Raw genomic sequence first — 12,036 nt, forward strand, 5'->3', positions numbered from 1 at the left:
TGAGAAAACAAACAAACAAACAAACATAAGCTCAGTTCCATTACTGGATCTGGGCAGTTCCAATGATATGACATAACAACTCTCAAAAGGACCATGATTATGAATTTGTTTAGGAGGGCCGAAGAAATTTTCTGTAGCAGTATACTGTCCTTTCCCAGTTTTAAAAAAATTAAGTATAAAAATAAAAGAAATAGTCCTTGTTCCCCTCACTTTGGGAAACCAATTGGTTACTGAGCTACCACAGGCTACATCTGAGCGGAGGTTCTAAGTTATATCCATACATGGTCCTTGGTTGAATGTCAGTTTCAGAAAAGACCCTGTGCCCAGATATATTTGGTCCTTGTGGAGCTCCTATCCTTTCCATATCAGACTAACTCCCCTTCTTTCTTATGATTCCCTGTACTCTGCCAAAGGTTTGGTCATGAGTCTTTGCTTTGAAAACATTGCTAGTTAGTCTTTCAGATGCTCTCAGTAGACTCCTGTCATACGTTCAATGCACATCCCACCTGTCTTTCTAAACGAGGAATGATCATCTTACCCCATGTCCGCTCTCTTGATTATCTTTTTTAGGTGCATAGATTTCATTATGTTTATCATATCTTATAGGTCTATATAAGTGAGTATATACCATGTTTGTCTTTCTCCTTCTGGGATATTTCACTCAGAATGATCTTTTCTAGATCCTACCATTTGCCTGCAAATTTCATGATTTCCTCCTTTTTGATTGCTGAGTAGTATTCCATTGTGTAGAAATACCACAATTTCTGTACCCATTATTCCATTGATGGACATCTGGGTTGTTTCCAGGTTCTGGCTATTACAAATAAAGCTGCTATAAACATGGTTGAGCAAGTATCCCTTTTGTGTACTTGAGCAAACTTTGGGTATATACCTAGCAGTGGTATGGCTGGGTCTTGAGGAAGCACTATTCCTAATTGTCTTAGAAAGTGCCAGATAGCTTTCCAGAGTGGTTGTACCAGTTTACATTCCCACCAGCAGTGGAGGAGGGTTCCCCTTTCTCCACAACCTCTCCAGCATGTGTTGTCACTTGAGATTTTCATTTTGGCCATTCTGATGGGTGTAAGGTGATATCCCCACCCCCCCAAGGGAGGAGCAGTCCTGTTAGGCCACAGAGGAGGGCTTTGCAGCCAGTCCTGAAGATACCTGATAAAACAATATCAGATGAATGGGGAGGAGGTCCCCCCCATCAGTGGACTTGGAAAGGGGCACGGTGGAGATGAGGGAGGGAGGGAGGGAGGGAGGGAGGGAGGGAGGGAGGGAGGGAGGGAGGGACTGGGAGGGAATGAAGGATCGGGACACAGCTGGGATACAGAGTTAATAAAATGTAACTGATAAGAAAAAAATAAAAATTTTTTAAAAAAAAGAACTGAGATTGCTGGAGATTTTGGAGCACTGCTGCTATTATATGTTTGTGTGGCTTTCCTGAGAGTGCTATATGTTTAGCTTTAACTTTTACTTTACTTAGGATAGCTTATTTAATTGGTATCCATTTCTATGTGGATTGTCCTCATAGAAAGTCTACGGGCCCTACTGTCTGTAGAAAGGTAATGTTCCCTAGGATGGCTGCCTCCAAGGAGGGAAGAGAAATCCATGAGTGATAGAGCCTCACCAAATCAGCTTATCAGTCTTAGGAATAATTACTACATTTGTTGGTCCAAAGCCATCACTCTTTTTTTGAAGCCTTCAGAAGCATTTGTGCTCTCTACCTTCCATTCTTTGTCGGGGAGGGGAAAGGATTACATCCACAGATGGGGTTTTGTGTGTTTTATTTTGCCTTTTCACCCATTTTTAAAATATACTATGAACAGAAGGAAAAGAGGCTGTGGGATTTAAGAAGCAATAGTTTATGAATAAGCACTTAGTACTCTAACATACTATAGTGTCTTTGCTGGTTGTTATAGGTTAATCTAATGTCTAAATTCCTTCTAGTTTTTGCCACACAGAATGGCAAGTCTTAATCCACTCACCCAGCTGGGTAAGTGATATACAAGACAACTTCATTTCTAGTTTCTGAAGGAAGAAGGGTCTAGGTCAAGGCCTAGCAGGTTTCATCAGTGAAACCCATCCTCCTTATCTAAGATGGTGTGTTGTGTACTGCATCTTCAGAAAGAAGAGGTCACAGGTCCTTCTCTGGCAGAAACTAGAAAAGCACAGAGTTGAAGAGAGACTGACTTTCTCTTTAAAGCTGAGTTAAGTTCACCCGTGGGAGGAGAGCTGCATAGTCTTCCTGACAATGCCATAATACTGACCAAGTTTCAGTAAGATTTGGTGGTAACAGACAGTAAAACCATGGAAACCAGAGCTTTATAGGCCCAATCTTCTTATGTATCTAGAATGTCTAATAAAAAAAGGGGGAACTGTAGAGAGCTGCGGAATGCTATGCCTTAAAGATGGAGCTGGTTTCCGCCTTCCACCTTCCCGATGGTGAGTGCTCTCTGTCACGAACAACTCCACATTTGGCTAAGGCCGAGGATCTGGCTTGCTTCCATGTATGTGGACCTATCTGCATTGCCCCCGTGGCACGCCTGGGTTGGCTACCCAGAGGCTATTTAAGCTGTGGGCTGGCTTTCCCCGGGGTCCGAGGATTGTTCAATGTTCCTGAATAAACTGCATTGAAAAAAAAAATTAAAAAAAAAAAACAAAAAAAAAAACAAGTGAACAAGTAAAATAAATAAATAAATAAATAAATAAATAAATAAATAAAAGACACAATATTATTAGGGATAGCCATACAATGCTTCTCCTCTCCTTTATTTTAAATAATATTTCAGCTGTCCATTGCTTCTTCCGAAAAACTGATGCTGACAATTATATGGAATGCAAGTGATGTGGGTTATAGCATATGGCTGTCAATTTTTTTAATGAATTCTCTTGAAATAAGAGTTGGCAGTATATACAAAAGCATTATCAGTTTTTAATCTTTTACAGGAACTAAAATAGCTGTCTAGCATGCTAAACTAACATTCTTGTATGTCAGTTGCTTGACAGTAATTACTGCTGCCTCTCCATCAACCATAATGTGACTGATGACCTGAAAAAAAAGATAAAAAGAATCTTGATATGGCTTATCAGGCCCCTCTGTAATTTTTATAAGAGTCATTAGTACTCAATTTTAATTAAAATTAACAGTTTAGAAGGACTGTAATGGAACAGTGTTTAATATCAACTTCTGGAAAATCACATTTATAGTAAAGAAATGCAACATGCCAGCAGAAGATGCAGCTTCCATTGTTGTACATGAATGAAGTATGCTATCTGGGGTATGATAGTACTTAGGCCGGGCCACAGGAGGAAGAGAAATCAAAGAGCATAAACCTCCAGTCTGCACTTTTTCTAGATCTGAAATTCCACACTGTATTTAAAAAAACATTCATTATGTTAGACACATAGATGCTCTTTACAAACATAGCTGCTGTGCATTTTAACTACACACATCATTGTTCCAGTTCTGTATGAGCTCTCCCACACATGTACAACATCTGCACACAAAAGCCCCCAGTACTCACACCAATAGCATCAGAAGTGAGTTTCTTTTTCATCCTTATAGGGAGCCGTACTCTAGCTATTGTTTACTCTTAGAGCACTTCTGGCTTTGGTCATTTATATTAGAGCAAGAGAAAAAGTAGCAGTTAATGTAAACAGGTAACTAACGTAATTCCTAGACTGCTATTACACAATAAAATATGATTAGAAAAACAAACAAAGATCCCCTGCCACATTCATTAAAGTGGCAATAATTGTATGAAAATGAAAAAGGCTGTAAACATACAGAACAGTTCAAATTTTTCTTCTAAACAAATTACAAAATGATTTTGGTTTTTTGTTTTTATCCTTGAGTGTCATTTAAAAATGCAAACCTGTGGATCCAGTTACCTCAGAGACTTATCCTAAGCACAGCTTTGACCTTAAAGTTTAGTCTGAGCTAGTTTGGCCTTCAAGTTTTTTTCTAAGTTTGTCCATGAACTCAAATGTATTCAAGTAGTCAGAAGGTGGTACAATGGGTAAGCGTTTAATGTAGTTGCTTATTGATAGTTATCATTGATTTATCTTTTAGTTAAACTGCAGCCATTCCTAACCCAGCTGTATACCCAAATCACCACACAGAGACTAGGATTTATTTAATTAACCTACAGCACAATGCTGGGCAATGATTACAACTTCCTAAACCTCCAAGCCTGCATAGCTTCATCCCATTCAGAATTTCCAACATTGCACTTCTTTTAATCATATCTTAGATCCGATTCATCTCTCCCCATGGTTCCAAGTCCTGTCCTGCTGATCTCTGCTCTCCTCTCCCCCCACTCACTTCCTTCTCCTCCCCTCTGGACCATGACCTTATTCTCTCCATTGCACAGCACTGGTTGGTTGCTTTATTGAAAATAAAGAGAACAAATGGTAGCATGTTTACACAAACTTGAGACAGGTGATGCTTAGAATAAACAGCACAATGCAATGTCCAGATTGAGACCATAGAGTGGGGTAGAGAAATCAGCATTTGAATGAACAAGGGTAAATTGTATACATACCTTAAAAACATTACCCCTTTAAGTCCAATAAAGGCTCCTTTTCTTTCAATACAATAATAATTATAAAAGTTATGAAAACTATTGGGTAAGATGTACATGTGCAATGTCCAGTTCAGGTGCATTTAGCAATTTAAGAGAAAGTATGTGTTTATCTAGCCTATCTTGACAAATTTAGAGTTCTATACCTAAATTAACTTTTATCTTTATTGGTATTACCTATATGAAAACATTTTCTTAAATTCAAAACAACTTAAGATTAATTGTGGAACTATAACTATTTGGTCTTCAACCCCACCAGAGACTTGAGAAGGAATAAAATTAGTTACTGGAGTAAATAGAAAGTGTATGTTAGCAGCTTCCAAAAAATAAAAATTGACAGAGACAGTTAGCTGCCTGAACAGTCACCCATAACTCTCTATAACACTGGAGCATCATCTTCAGCCTTCTGGCTGAGAATATTTGACAGACATAAATGTGAAGCAGGAACTATTTAGGACTTGCTTACCCTCTCTTGGCAGAGCTTTCCAGTCAACTTGTCCTGCATTTAAGCTTGCCCATATTTGGCAGAATTCTGTCTGATGAAAAATGAGGGCATTTTCTTTTTGCCTGGGTGGCTCGTTTGCCACATTTGAAGCCATCTCCATATGGAGGTTCTTCAAAGCTCATCATCTTCTTTGAGGTGGGTGGGGTGATGCCAGGAGATGGCCTGTCTCATTGTCAAAGAATCTTTAAAATAATAAAGACTTTTTTAATTCCATATTCTTTAGGTTTCTGAAGGTTTTGAGGACTTACCTATTTTTATGTAATCGACCTGTCTACAAAATCGTATCTATCTGTTAAACCTAGGATGTATATTCTCATGATAAATTAGATGAGTATGACACGACTATGAGTTTATTAACTAGCGAGTACCTTTCATTACCTAATACCTAAACCTAATACCTTATAGGAAGTAAACTTGAATTTGTATCAGTATAGTAAAATTTAGCAATGTATTAAAAATAGATTTTTGCATCAATATACAAAATCCTACACCAGAGTTAAAAAAATAACCTTATTTGAAAATAACAAATAAAACCTTAAATTGAGTAGATTCAATAATCTACCTTTTGTTGTATCATTCCTATAAGATATCCCTGTATTCCCCTTTATTTCTTTCCAACCCCTTTTCTCCTTATCTAAAAAGGAAAGATAGAGAAGAGAAAAAGGGCAAGAGAGAAATCCCTGAGTTTAACCTTGCTTTCTCTCTGAATAAGACCACTAATAATTTATAACCATCTCCCAATGACATTAAATTTTCATAGCGCCAGAAAACAACAAAAAAACCTATCCAACCCCCTTAAAGGAAATTGGACATCATTCTCATGAATTTTTTCTAGCTGATTTTTTGGACATGCAAAAATCATATTAGGGGGCCCAAAGGAAATTGGGGAAAATGGTTAATTAAGCAAGCATTAAGATTTGTGGTCCAGTCTTTGAATGCTGAGAAATTTTAGGCTTAATAGAAGTCCTGTTTAGAATAGTCTAAAATGTTGCACCAATTGAGATTAGTAGCTTTCTTCAAAGCTCTCTTGGGAGCAGGCATTGATGAGAAATAGCAATTGAAGCAGCTGAGCCAGGAACAACCAGAATATTGGAACATGCAAGATGCTGGAACAGATGTGTCAACTTCTTAGCATGCTGGAAGGATGAATTCCATCAGGTTTGATCCAGTGTCTCTAGTGTCCAGTCTTTTTGTTCTCCAAACATATAAATTCTCACAAGTACTATACAGTCCTAAAATTATAAATGTATGAGATGTACAGGATAAAACTAAACTGTAAACCAATTTTATCTATGCCAATTAAAAGAATGGTATAATATATTTTGAGGAAATTGTAGCCAAGGATTTATTGTCATGTATTGTTGAAGTTTGGGCTGGAGACATTTTTATGTCTCAGTCAGTGTCAGAGTTATTCCCATGTAAAGGGATCAGCACTTTATGTTACATTTCTGTTTTAGTCTTCCTGATTTTTCTCTTCTTGTGTGTGGCCAAGATCTTCAAGTGGTCTTCCTCTGTCATATCTGATTTTTATTAGTTTTGATGGAACCCATGTTTTCTCTTCTCCTGCATAAATATACACAAAACCTCTTCCCCAGCCTAAAACATTCCCTGTTCTCCATTTTAGAATTAAGAACTTTATATGCTGTTTTAGAAAGGACTGTTTTCAGCAGTCCTTTCTAAATTCCACTTAGTAGGTGTACTACTTATTTCATTTAAACATTTTAAAATTGGCAAGCCCCAATTTGCAAGGGCTTCTTTCGGTAGTTAAGCCCCTGCTGAGCCCATTAGGCTCCTGCTGGGCCTAACAGTAAGTACCAGATTGGATTGGTCTGAAGGCCTCTATTTTGATTCAAGGATTCCCCCAACCTCTGTTCTATGGTCTTTAATTTAGCATCTATTTTCTCAGTCTCTTCTTTCTCCAAGTCTGTCTTATCTTGACCTTTTCCAAAGAGGATATACAAAACTAAAATCATCAGTAAAAAATTATTTGTATGCAAAGAGAAACAAATTCAAATGGTATCCAGAAGCACTGTGTCACTGTGTCTTCCTCCATTTTCAGCATAGAAAATTATCTTTTTAATTAAATTTTTTGTTTTTATATAAATTAAAGTTTATTTATTTTGTATCCCAGCTGTAGCCTCCTCTCTCATTCCCTCCCAACCCAACTTTCCCTCCCTCATCTCCTCCCATGGCCCTCTCCAAGTTCACTGATAGGGGAGATCCTCCTCCCCTTTCATCTGACCCTAGCTTACAGGTCTCATTGGTTGCACTGGTTGCACTGTCATCCTCTATGGCCTGGCAAGGCTGCTTACTCCTTCATGGGTGAGTGGTCAAAGAGCCTGCCACTGAGTTCATGTCAGAGTCAGTCCCTGTTCCACTTCGTAGGGTACCCACTTGGATATTGAGCTGCCATGGGCTACATCTGAGCAGGGATTGTAGGTTATATCCATGAATGGTCATTGGTTGGAGTATCAGTCTCAGAAAAGACCCCTGTGGCCTGATATTTTGGTTCTATTGCTCTCTATGTGGTGCTCCTCTCCTCTCCATTTCTTCCTATTTCCCCCTTCTTTCATAGGATTCCCTGTATTCTGCCCAAAGTTCGGTTATGAGCCTCAACATTTGCTTTGATACACTGCTGGGTAGATTCTTTTAGAGGCCCTCTGTGGTAGGCTCCTGTCCTGTTTCCTGGCTAGACACAAAATTAATTCAAATAAATCAGAAGCCCTTTTGTATACCAAAGACAAAAGGGCCAAGAAAGAAATTAGGGAAACAACAATATCCACTAATAACATAAAATACCTTGGTGTGACTCTAACCACGCAAGTGAAAGATCTGTTTGAAAAAAACTTCAAGTCTCTGAAGAAAGAAATTGAAGAAGATATCAGATAATGGAAAGATCTCCCATGCTCATGGATCTATAGCATTAACATAGCGAAAATGGCCATCCTGCCAAAAGCAGTCTACAAATTCAATGCAATTCCCATCAAAATACCAACACAATTCTTTACAGACCTTGAAAGGCAATTCTCAACTTCATATGGAAAAACAAAACAAACAAACAAAAAAAAACCCAGAATTGCCAAAACGATCCTGTACAACAACAGATCATCTAGAGGTATCTCCATTCCTGATCTCAAGCTATACTACAGAGCAATAGTAATAAAAACTGCATAGTATTGGTATAGAAGCAGAATGGTGAGTCAATGGAACCAAATAGAAGACCCAGAATCCACACACCTATGGAAACTTGATTTATGACAAAGAAGCCAAAACCATACAATGGAAAATTATCATTTTTAATATCAAAATCTTTCCCTAAGGACTTTACTTTCTTAGAACCTGCTTCCCTCTCAGACCTTACCAGTTCAGATGCTTGAGGTTTCTAAGTCTATCTCTGGCTCCTGTTTCTAGGGAGAGGTATTTTTCTGCCTTCCTCACTGGATCCTGACCCCTTCCTCACTCTGGGAAGTTATTGGGTCCACAAATGTTTGCTCTTCAGATGAACAAGAACCCCCTTCTCAAAAGGATTGAATTTTCTGCCTTGGTGAAAGTCTGGCTTTGAAAGGGTTAGGATAACTTTGTAACCTATATGTCTTCTAAAGCCTATAGTTTTGAGTTTTAGGTCCAGGTTAAGCTAAAGCCTCTTAGTACCTTTCCAGACAGTGAAGAAATGTGAGAAATGTGACCCTATCCGTGAGGACAGATATAAAAAAAGGGCAAGCAAGCAATGACCTTCACTCAGCAAAAGAAGGACCAGACCCTTGTCCTTGAGATAGCGTTTCTTAGCAACAAACCTAGACTTCTTCTGATTAGCTTTTGACCTCCAGCCAAGAGCCCGCAGCACTAATTTTCAAGGATGAGCTAACCACCCCCACCTTCAATTGCCGCTGCATCCACACTTGGCAGGACTGGCCAAGCTTGAACTAAGACTAACCAATTATCTTACTTTATAGCTTTCTCATCCAATCCTAAATTGCCAAAACTAAAACTTCAAATCTCCCGCAATTTTTCTTTTAAAAACCTAAAGGCCTTTGTCTCCCGGTGCCACTCTTTGCTGACCAGCGGGGGTGACCCCATTTTACAATGGTAAATAAACCTCTTGCTTTTGCAATGAGTCTTGGTCTGGGGGAGTTTCTGGGAAGGGCGCGATTAAACTCCTGAGCTGTGAGACCCCAGGTCTTACAGCTTTAAGAAGCTTTCTTGTTAAAGAGCCAGTTTTATCCTGTACCTAAAGACACTGCCTGTCTGCGATTTGAATATATTTGAATTTTTGTTTTTCTGCAGCTTGCTGGAGGCCTTGGGACTCTGCAGGGGGTCTGTCTAATCATGAATCTGTGAGCTCCTTGTTTAGGAACTGCCTTTGCCTTGTTTTTAAGGAACAGAACTAAAAACCTGCTCTATATTTTTCCTTTCTATGTAAATTCTTACTAGATTGCTGTAAATTCTGCCACACGTTAGTACACCATTTGTTGTTGATTATTAATACTTATCACTGGTTCATCTTTTAGTTAAACTGCAGTTATTCCTAAACCAGCTGTATACCCAAATCACCACACAGAGACTAGGATTTATTTAATTAACCTACAGCACAATGCTGGGCAATGTTTACACCTTCCTAAACCTCCAAGCCTGCATAGCTTCATCCCATTCAGAATTTCCAACATTATACTTGCTTTTAATCATATCCTTGGCCTGGTTCATCTCCCCTCATGGTCCCAAGTCCTGTCCTGCTGATCTCTGCTCTCCTCTCTTCCCACTCACTTCCTTCTCCTCCCCTCCGGGCCAGGATGTCCCACCCTATTCTCTCTATTGTTCAGCATTGGCTGTTTGTTTTATTGAAAATACAGAGCACAAATGGTGGCATGTTTACACAAGCTTGAGACAGGTGATGCTTAGAATAAACATCACAATGCCATGCAATGTCCAGATTGAAACCAAATAATGGGATAGAGAAATCAGCATTTGAGTGAACAAGGGTAAATTGTATACATTCCACAAGAACATTATACCAACACTTTAATGCAAGCAGCAAAGCCCTTATTCATAAAGTCAGTCAGTAATCTCAATGCAGACTTTGCAAAGAAGCTGAGCTCAATATTGTTTATTGTTTGCTCTGTGTGCTAAGGCTCAGGGCCAGGCAAAAGTGGAAGCAATGGGGTTGGTGGATGTCTCCTGTCCTTTCTGGTACATGCGGTGTTATAGTGCCATGGGCAGCCTCTGCTTCTACAAATCAGCACACTGGTGATTGTGCCAAGGGAGCCATAACATTGGGCAATGGAGTCTGACTGCACATTGCCATCATAGTTTTTACGGTCCCAGATGAAGCGTTCCCTCTGATTTCACAGCTTGGGCCACCATGTCATCAACGAGCCTGTGCTCACACTGCTCCTCTGAGCTTCAAACTGGAATAGTGTGTTGCTTGTCATAGATCTCCTGAAAGATAACTTTGAAGCATTTGTCATACTTCTTCAGAATCATGTTTTTGGTGTTTAGATACAGAAGCCATCCCTTGAACAGAGCCATTTTGAAGGAACTGTGTGAAAAATCTTCAACTGATTTGTCCTGGTTGTACATGCCATGACAACACCACTACCTTCTTCAAAGTTACGTAGCATGTATGCCACCTTTTGGCTTCTGTCGTTTGATGTGTAGGTTATCTCTACTTTTTCAGGCCTGGAAACAACAAAATCAGTTGCTCAATATTGGTCCCCATAAGCATGAGAGCCAATGATGATGGGTTTTACCCAGCCTGTCAACACTGGGGGATATTTGCATATATTAGCTACTCTGAAGACAGTGCCACCCAGAATGTTTCAGATGGTGCCATTTGGTGATTTCCACATTTGTTTCAACTTGAACTCCCCGATCCTCTTCTCATCAAGGGGTGATAGTAGCACACTTGTTACCAATGTTGTATTTCTTTATTGCCTCTGCAGTGTCCTTAGAGACCTAGTCACTGGTGGCCACATGATTCTCTATGCCTAAGTCATAACTATGCAGATCCAGTTCGACATAGAGAAGACTGGGTTTTTCTTTAATCAATTCCCAGATGTTTCATGCCATTTCATCCCCTTACATCTCCACCACAGAACCACCATAGATTTTCCTGGACATATAACCCGGCTCACAACTGCAGGCACATAAGCTGTCTGGACCTAGCCCCCAGCTGGCTCAGCATCCACCACAACCTTTGTGACTGCCTTGGTAATTTTAGAAAAATCCTCTTTCTTTGCTTCTTTGTTTCTTTCTTCATTTCTTTCTGTCTGTCTGTCTTTCTTCCCTCCATAACCCTCAGGAGAACATGTAATGTACCACTGAGCATCACTACACATGCCTTCTCTTGCTACCATCTCAAAAGTTATAGCAGTTTATTTTGATGATTTCTGTCAGCTTAGTCTTGACATCTTTCTGAATAATCAGCCCTACACAGTAAATATTCAACCACAATAAGACATGCTTTTGCTAGAATCTTTGAATCAAAGGGAACAAATGTTATCTCCAGAGATAAACTCAAGGAGAGACAATGTAATGGAAGCAGTCTGTCCACACTGAGAACAAGCTTACTTAAGATCAGTAAGAGTCTTAAATGAAATTGGTATACAATTTTAACTTGCTGTCCTAGTTTATCAGGATTGGGCATTTCACAAACCAGGGAAAGAAAAATAAAATCCTTCCCTTCTCCCTTCTCCTGTCTTCTCCCTTCTCCTGGACTCAATGCAGAGCCTCTTACACAAAAGACCTGTAGTGTGACTTAAAATTTGATTTCTTTTACCTGAAAGCTCCTCTTGTACCATTCATTGAATGTGTGTATGAATATGTAGTGGTCTATAGTCTAATTGTTTGCTTATATGTGCACATGGCCTGATACTATGTAACCAGCAGCCTAAACTTGCTGCAGTTTCTGCAGAGAAGATGCTGGCTAAGATCAACACCATTGTCACATGT

At 39.3% G+C, this 12,036-nt stretch overlaps 1 pseudogene; it reads right to left on the bottom strand.

The window, feature by feature from the left end:
* Positions 1-3,926: 3,926 nt before the first annotated feature.
* LOC110543271 (isocitrate dehydrogenase [NADP] cytoplasmic-like) lies at positions 3,927-11,205 on the bottom strand (annotated as a pseudogene).
* Positions 11,206-12,036: the final 831 nt, after the last annotated feature.

The sequence above is a fragment of the Meriones unguiculatus genome, chromosome 7 (assembly GCF_030254825.1).
Source record: "Meriones unguiculatus strain TT.TT164.6M chromosome 7, Bangor_MerUng_6.1, whole genome shotgun sequence".
NCBI lineage: Eukaryota > Metazoa > Chordata > Mammalia > Rodentia > Muridae > Meriones > Meriones unguiculatus.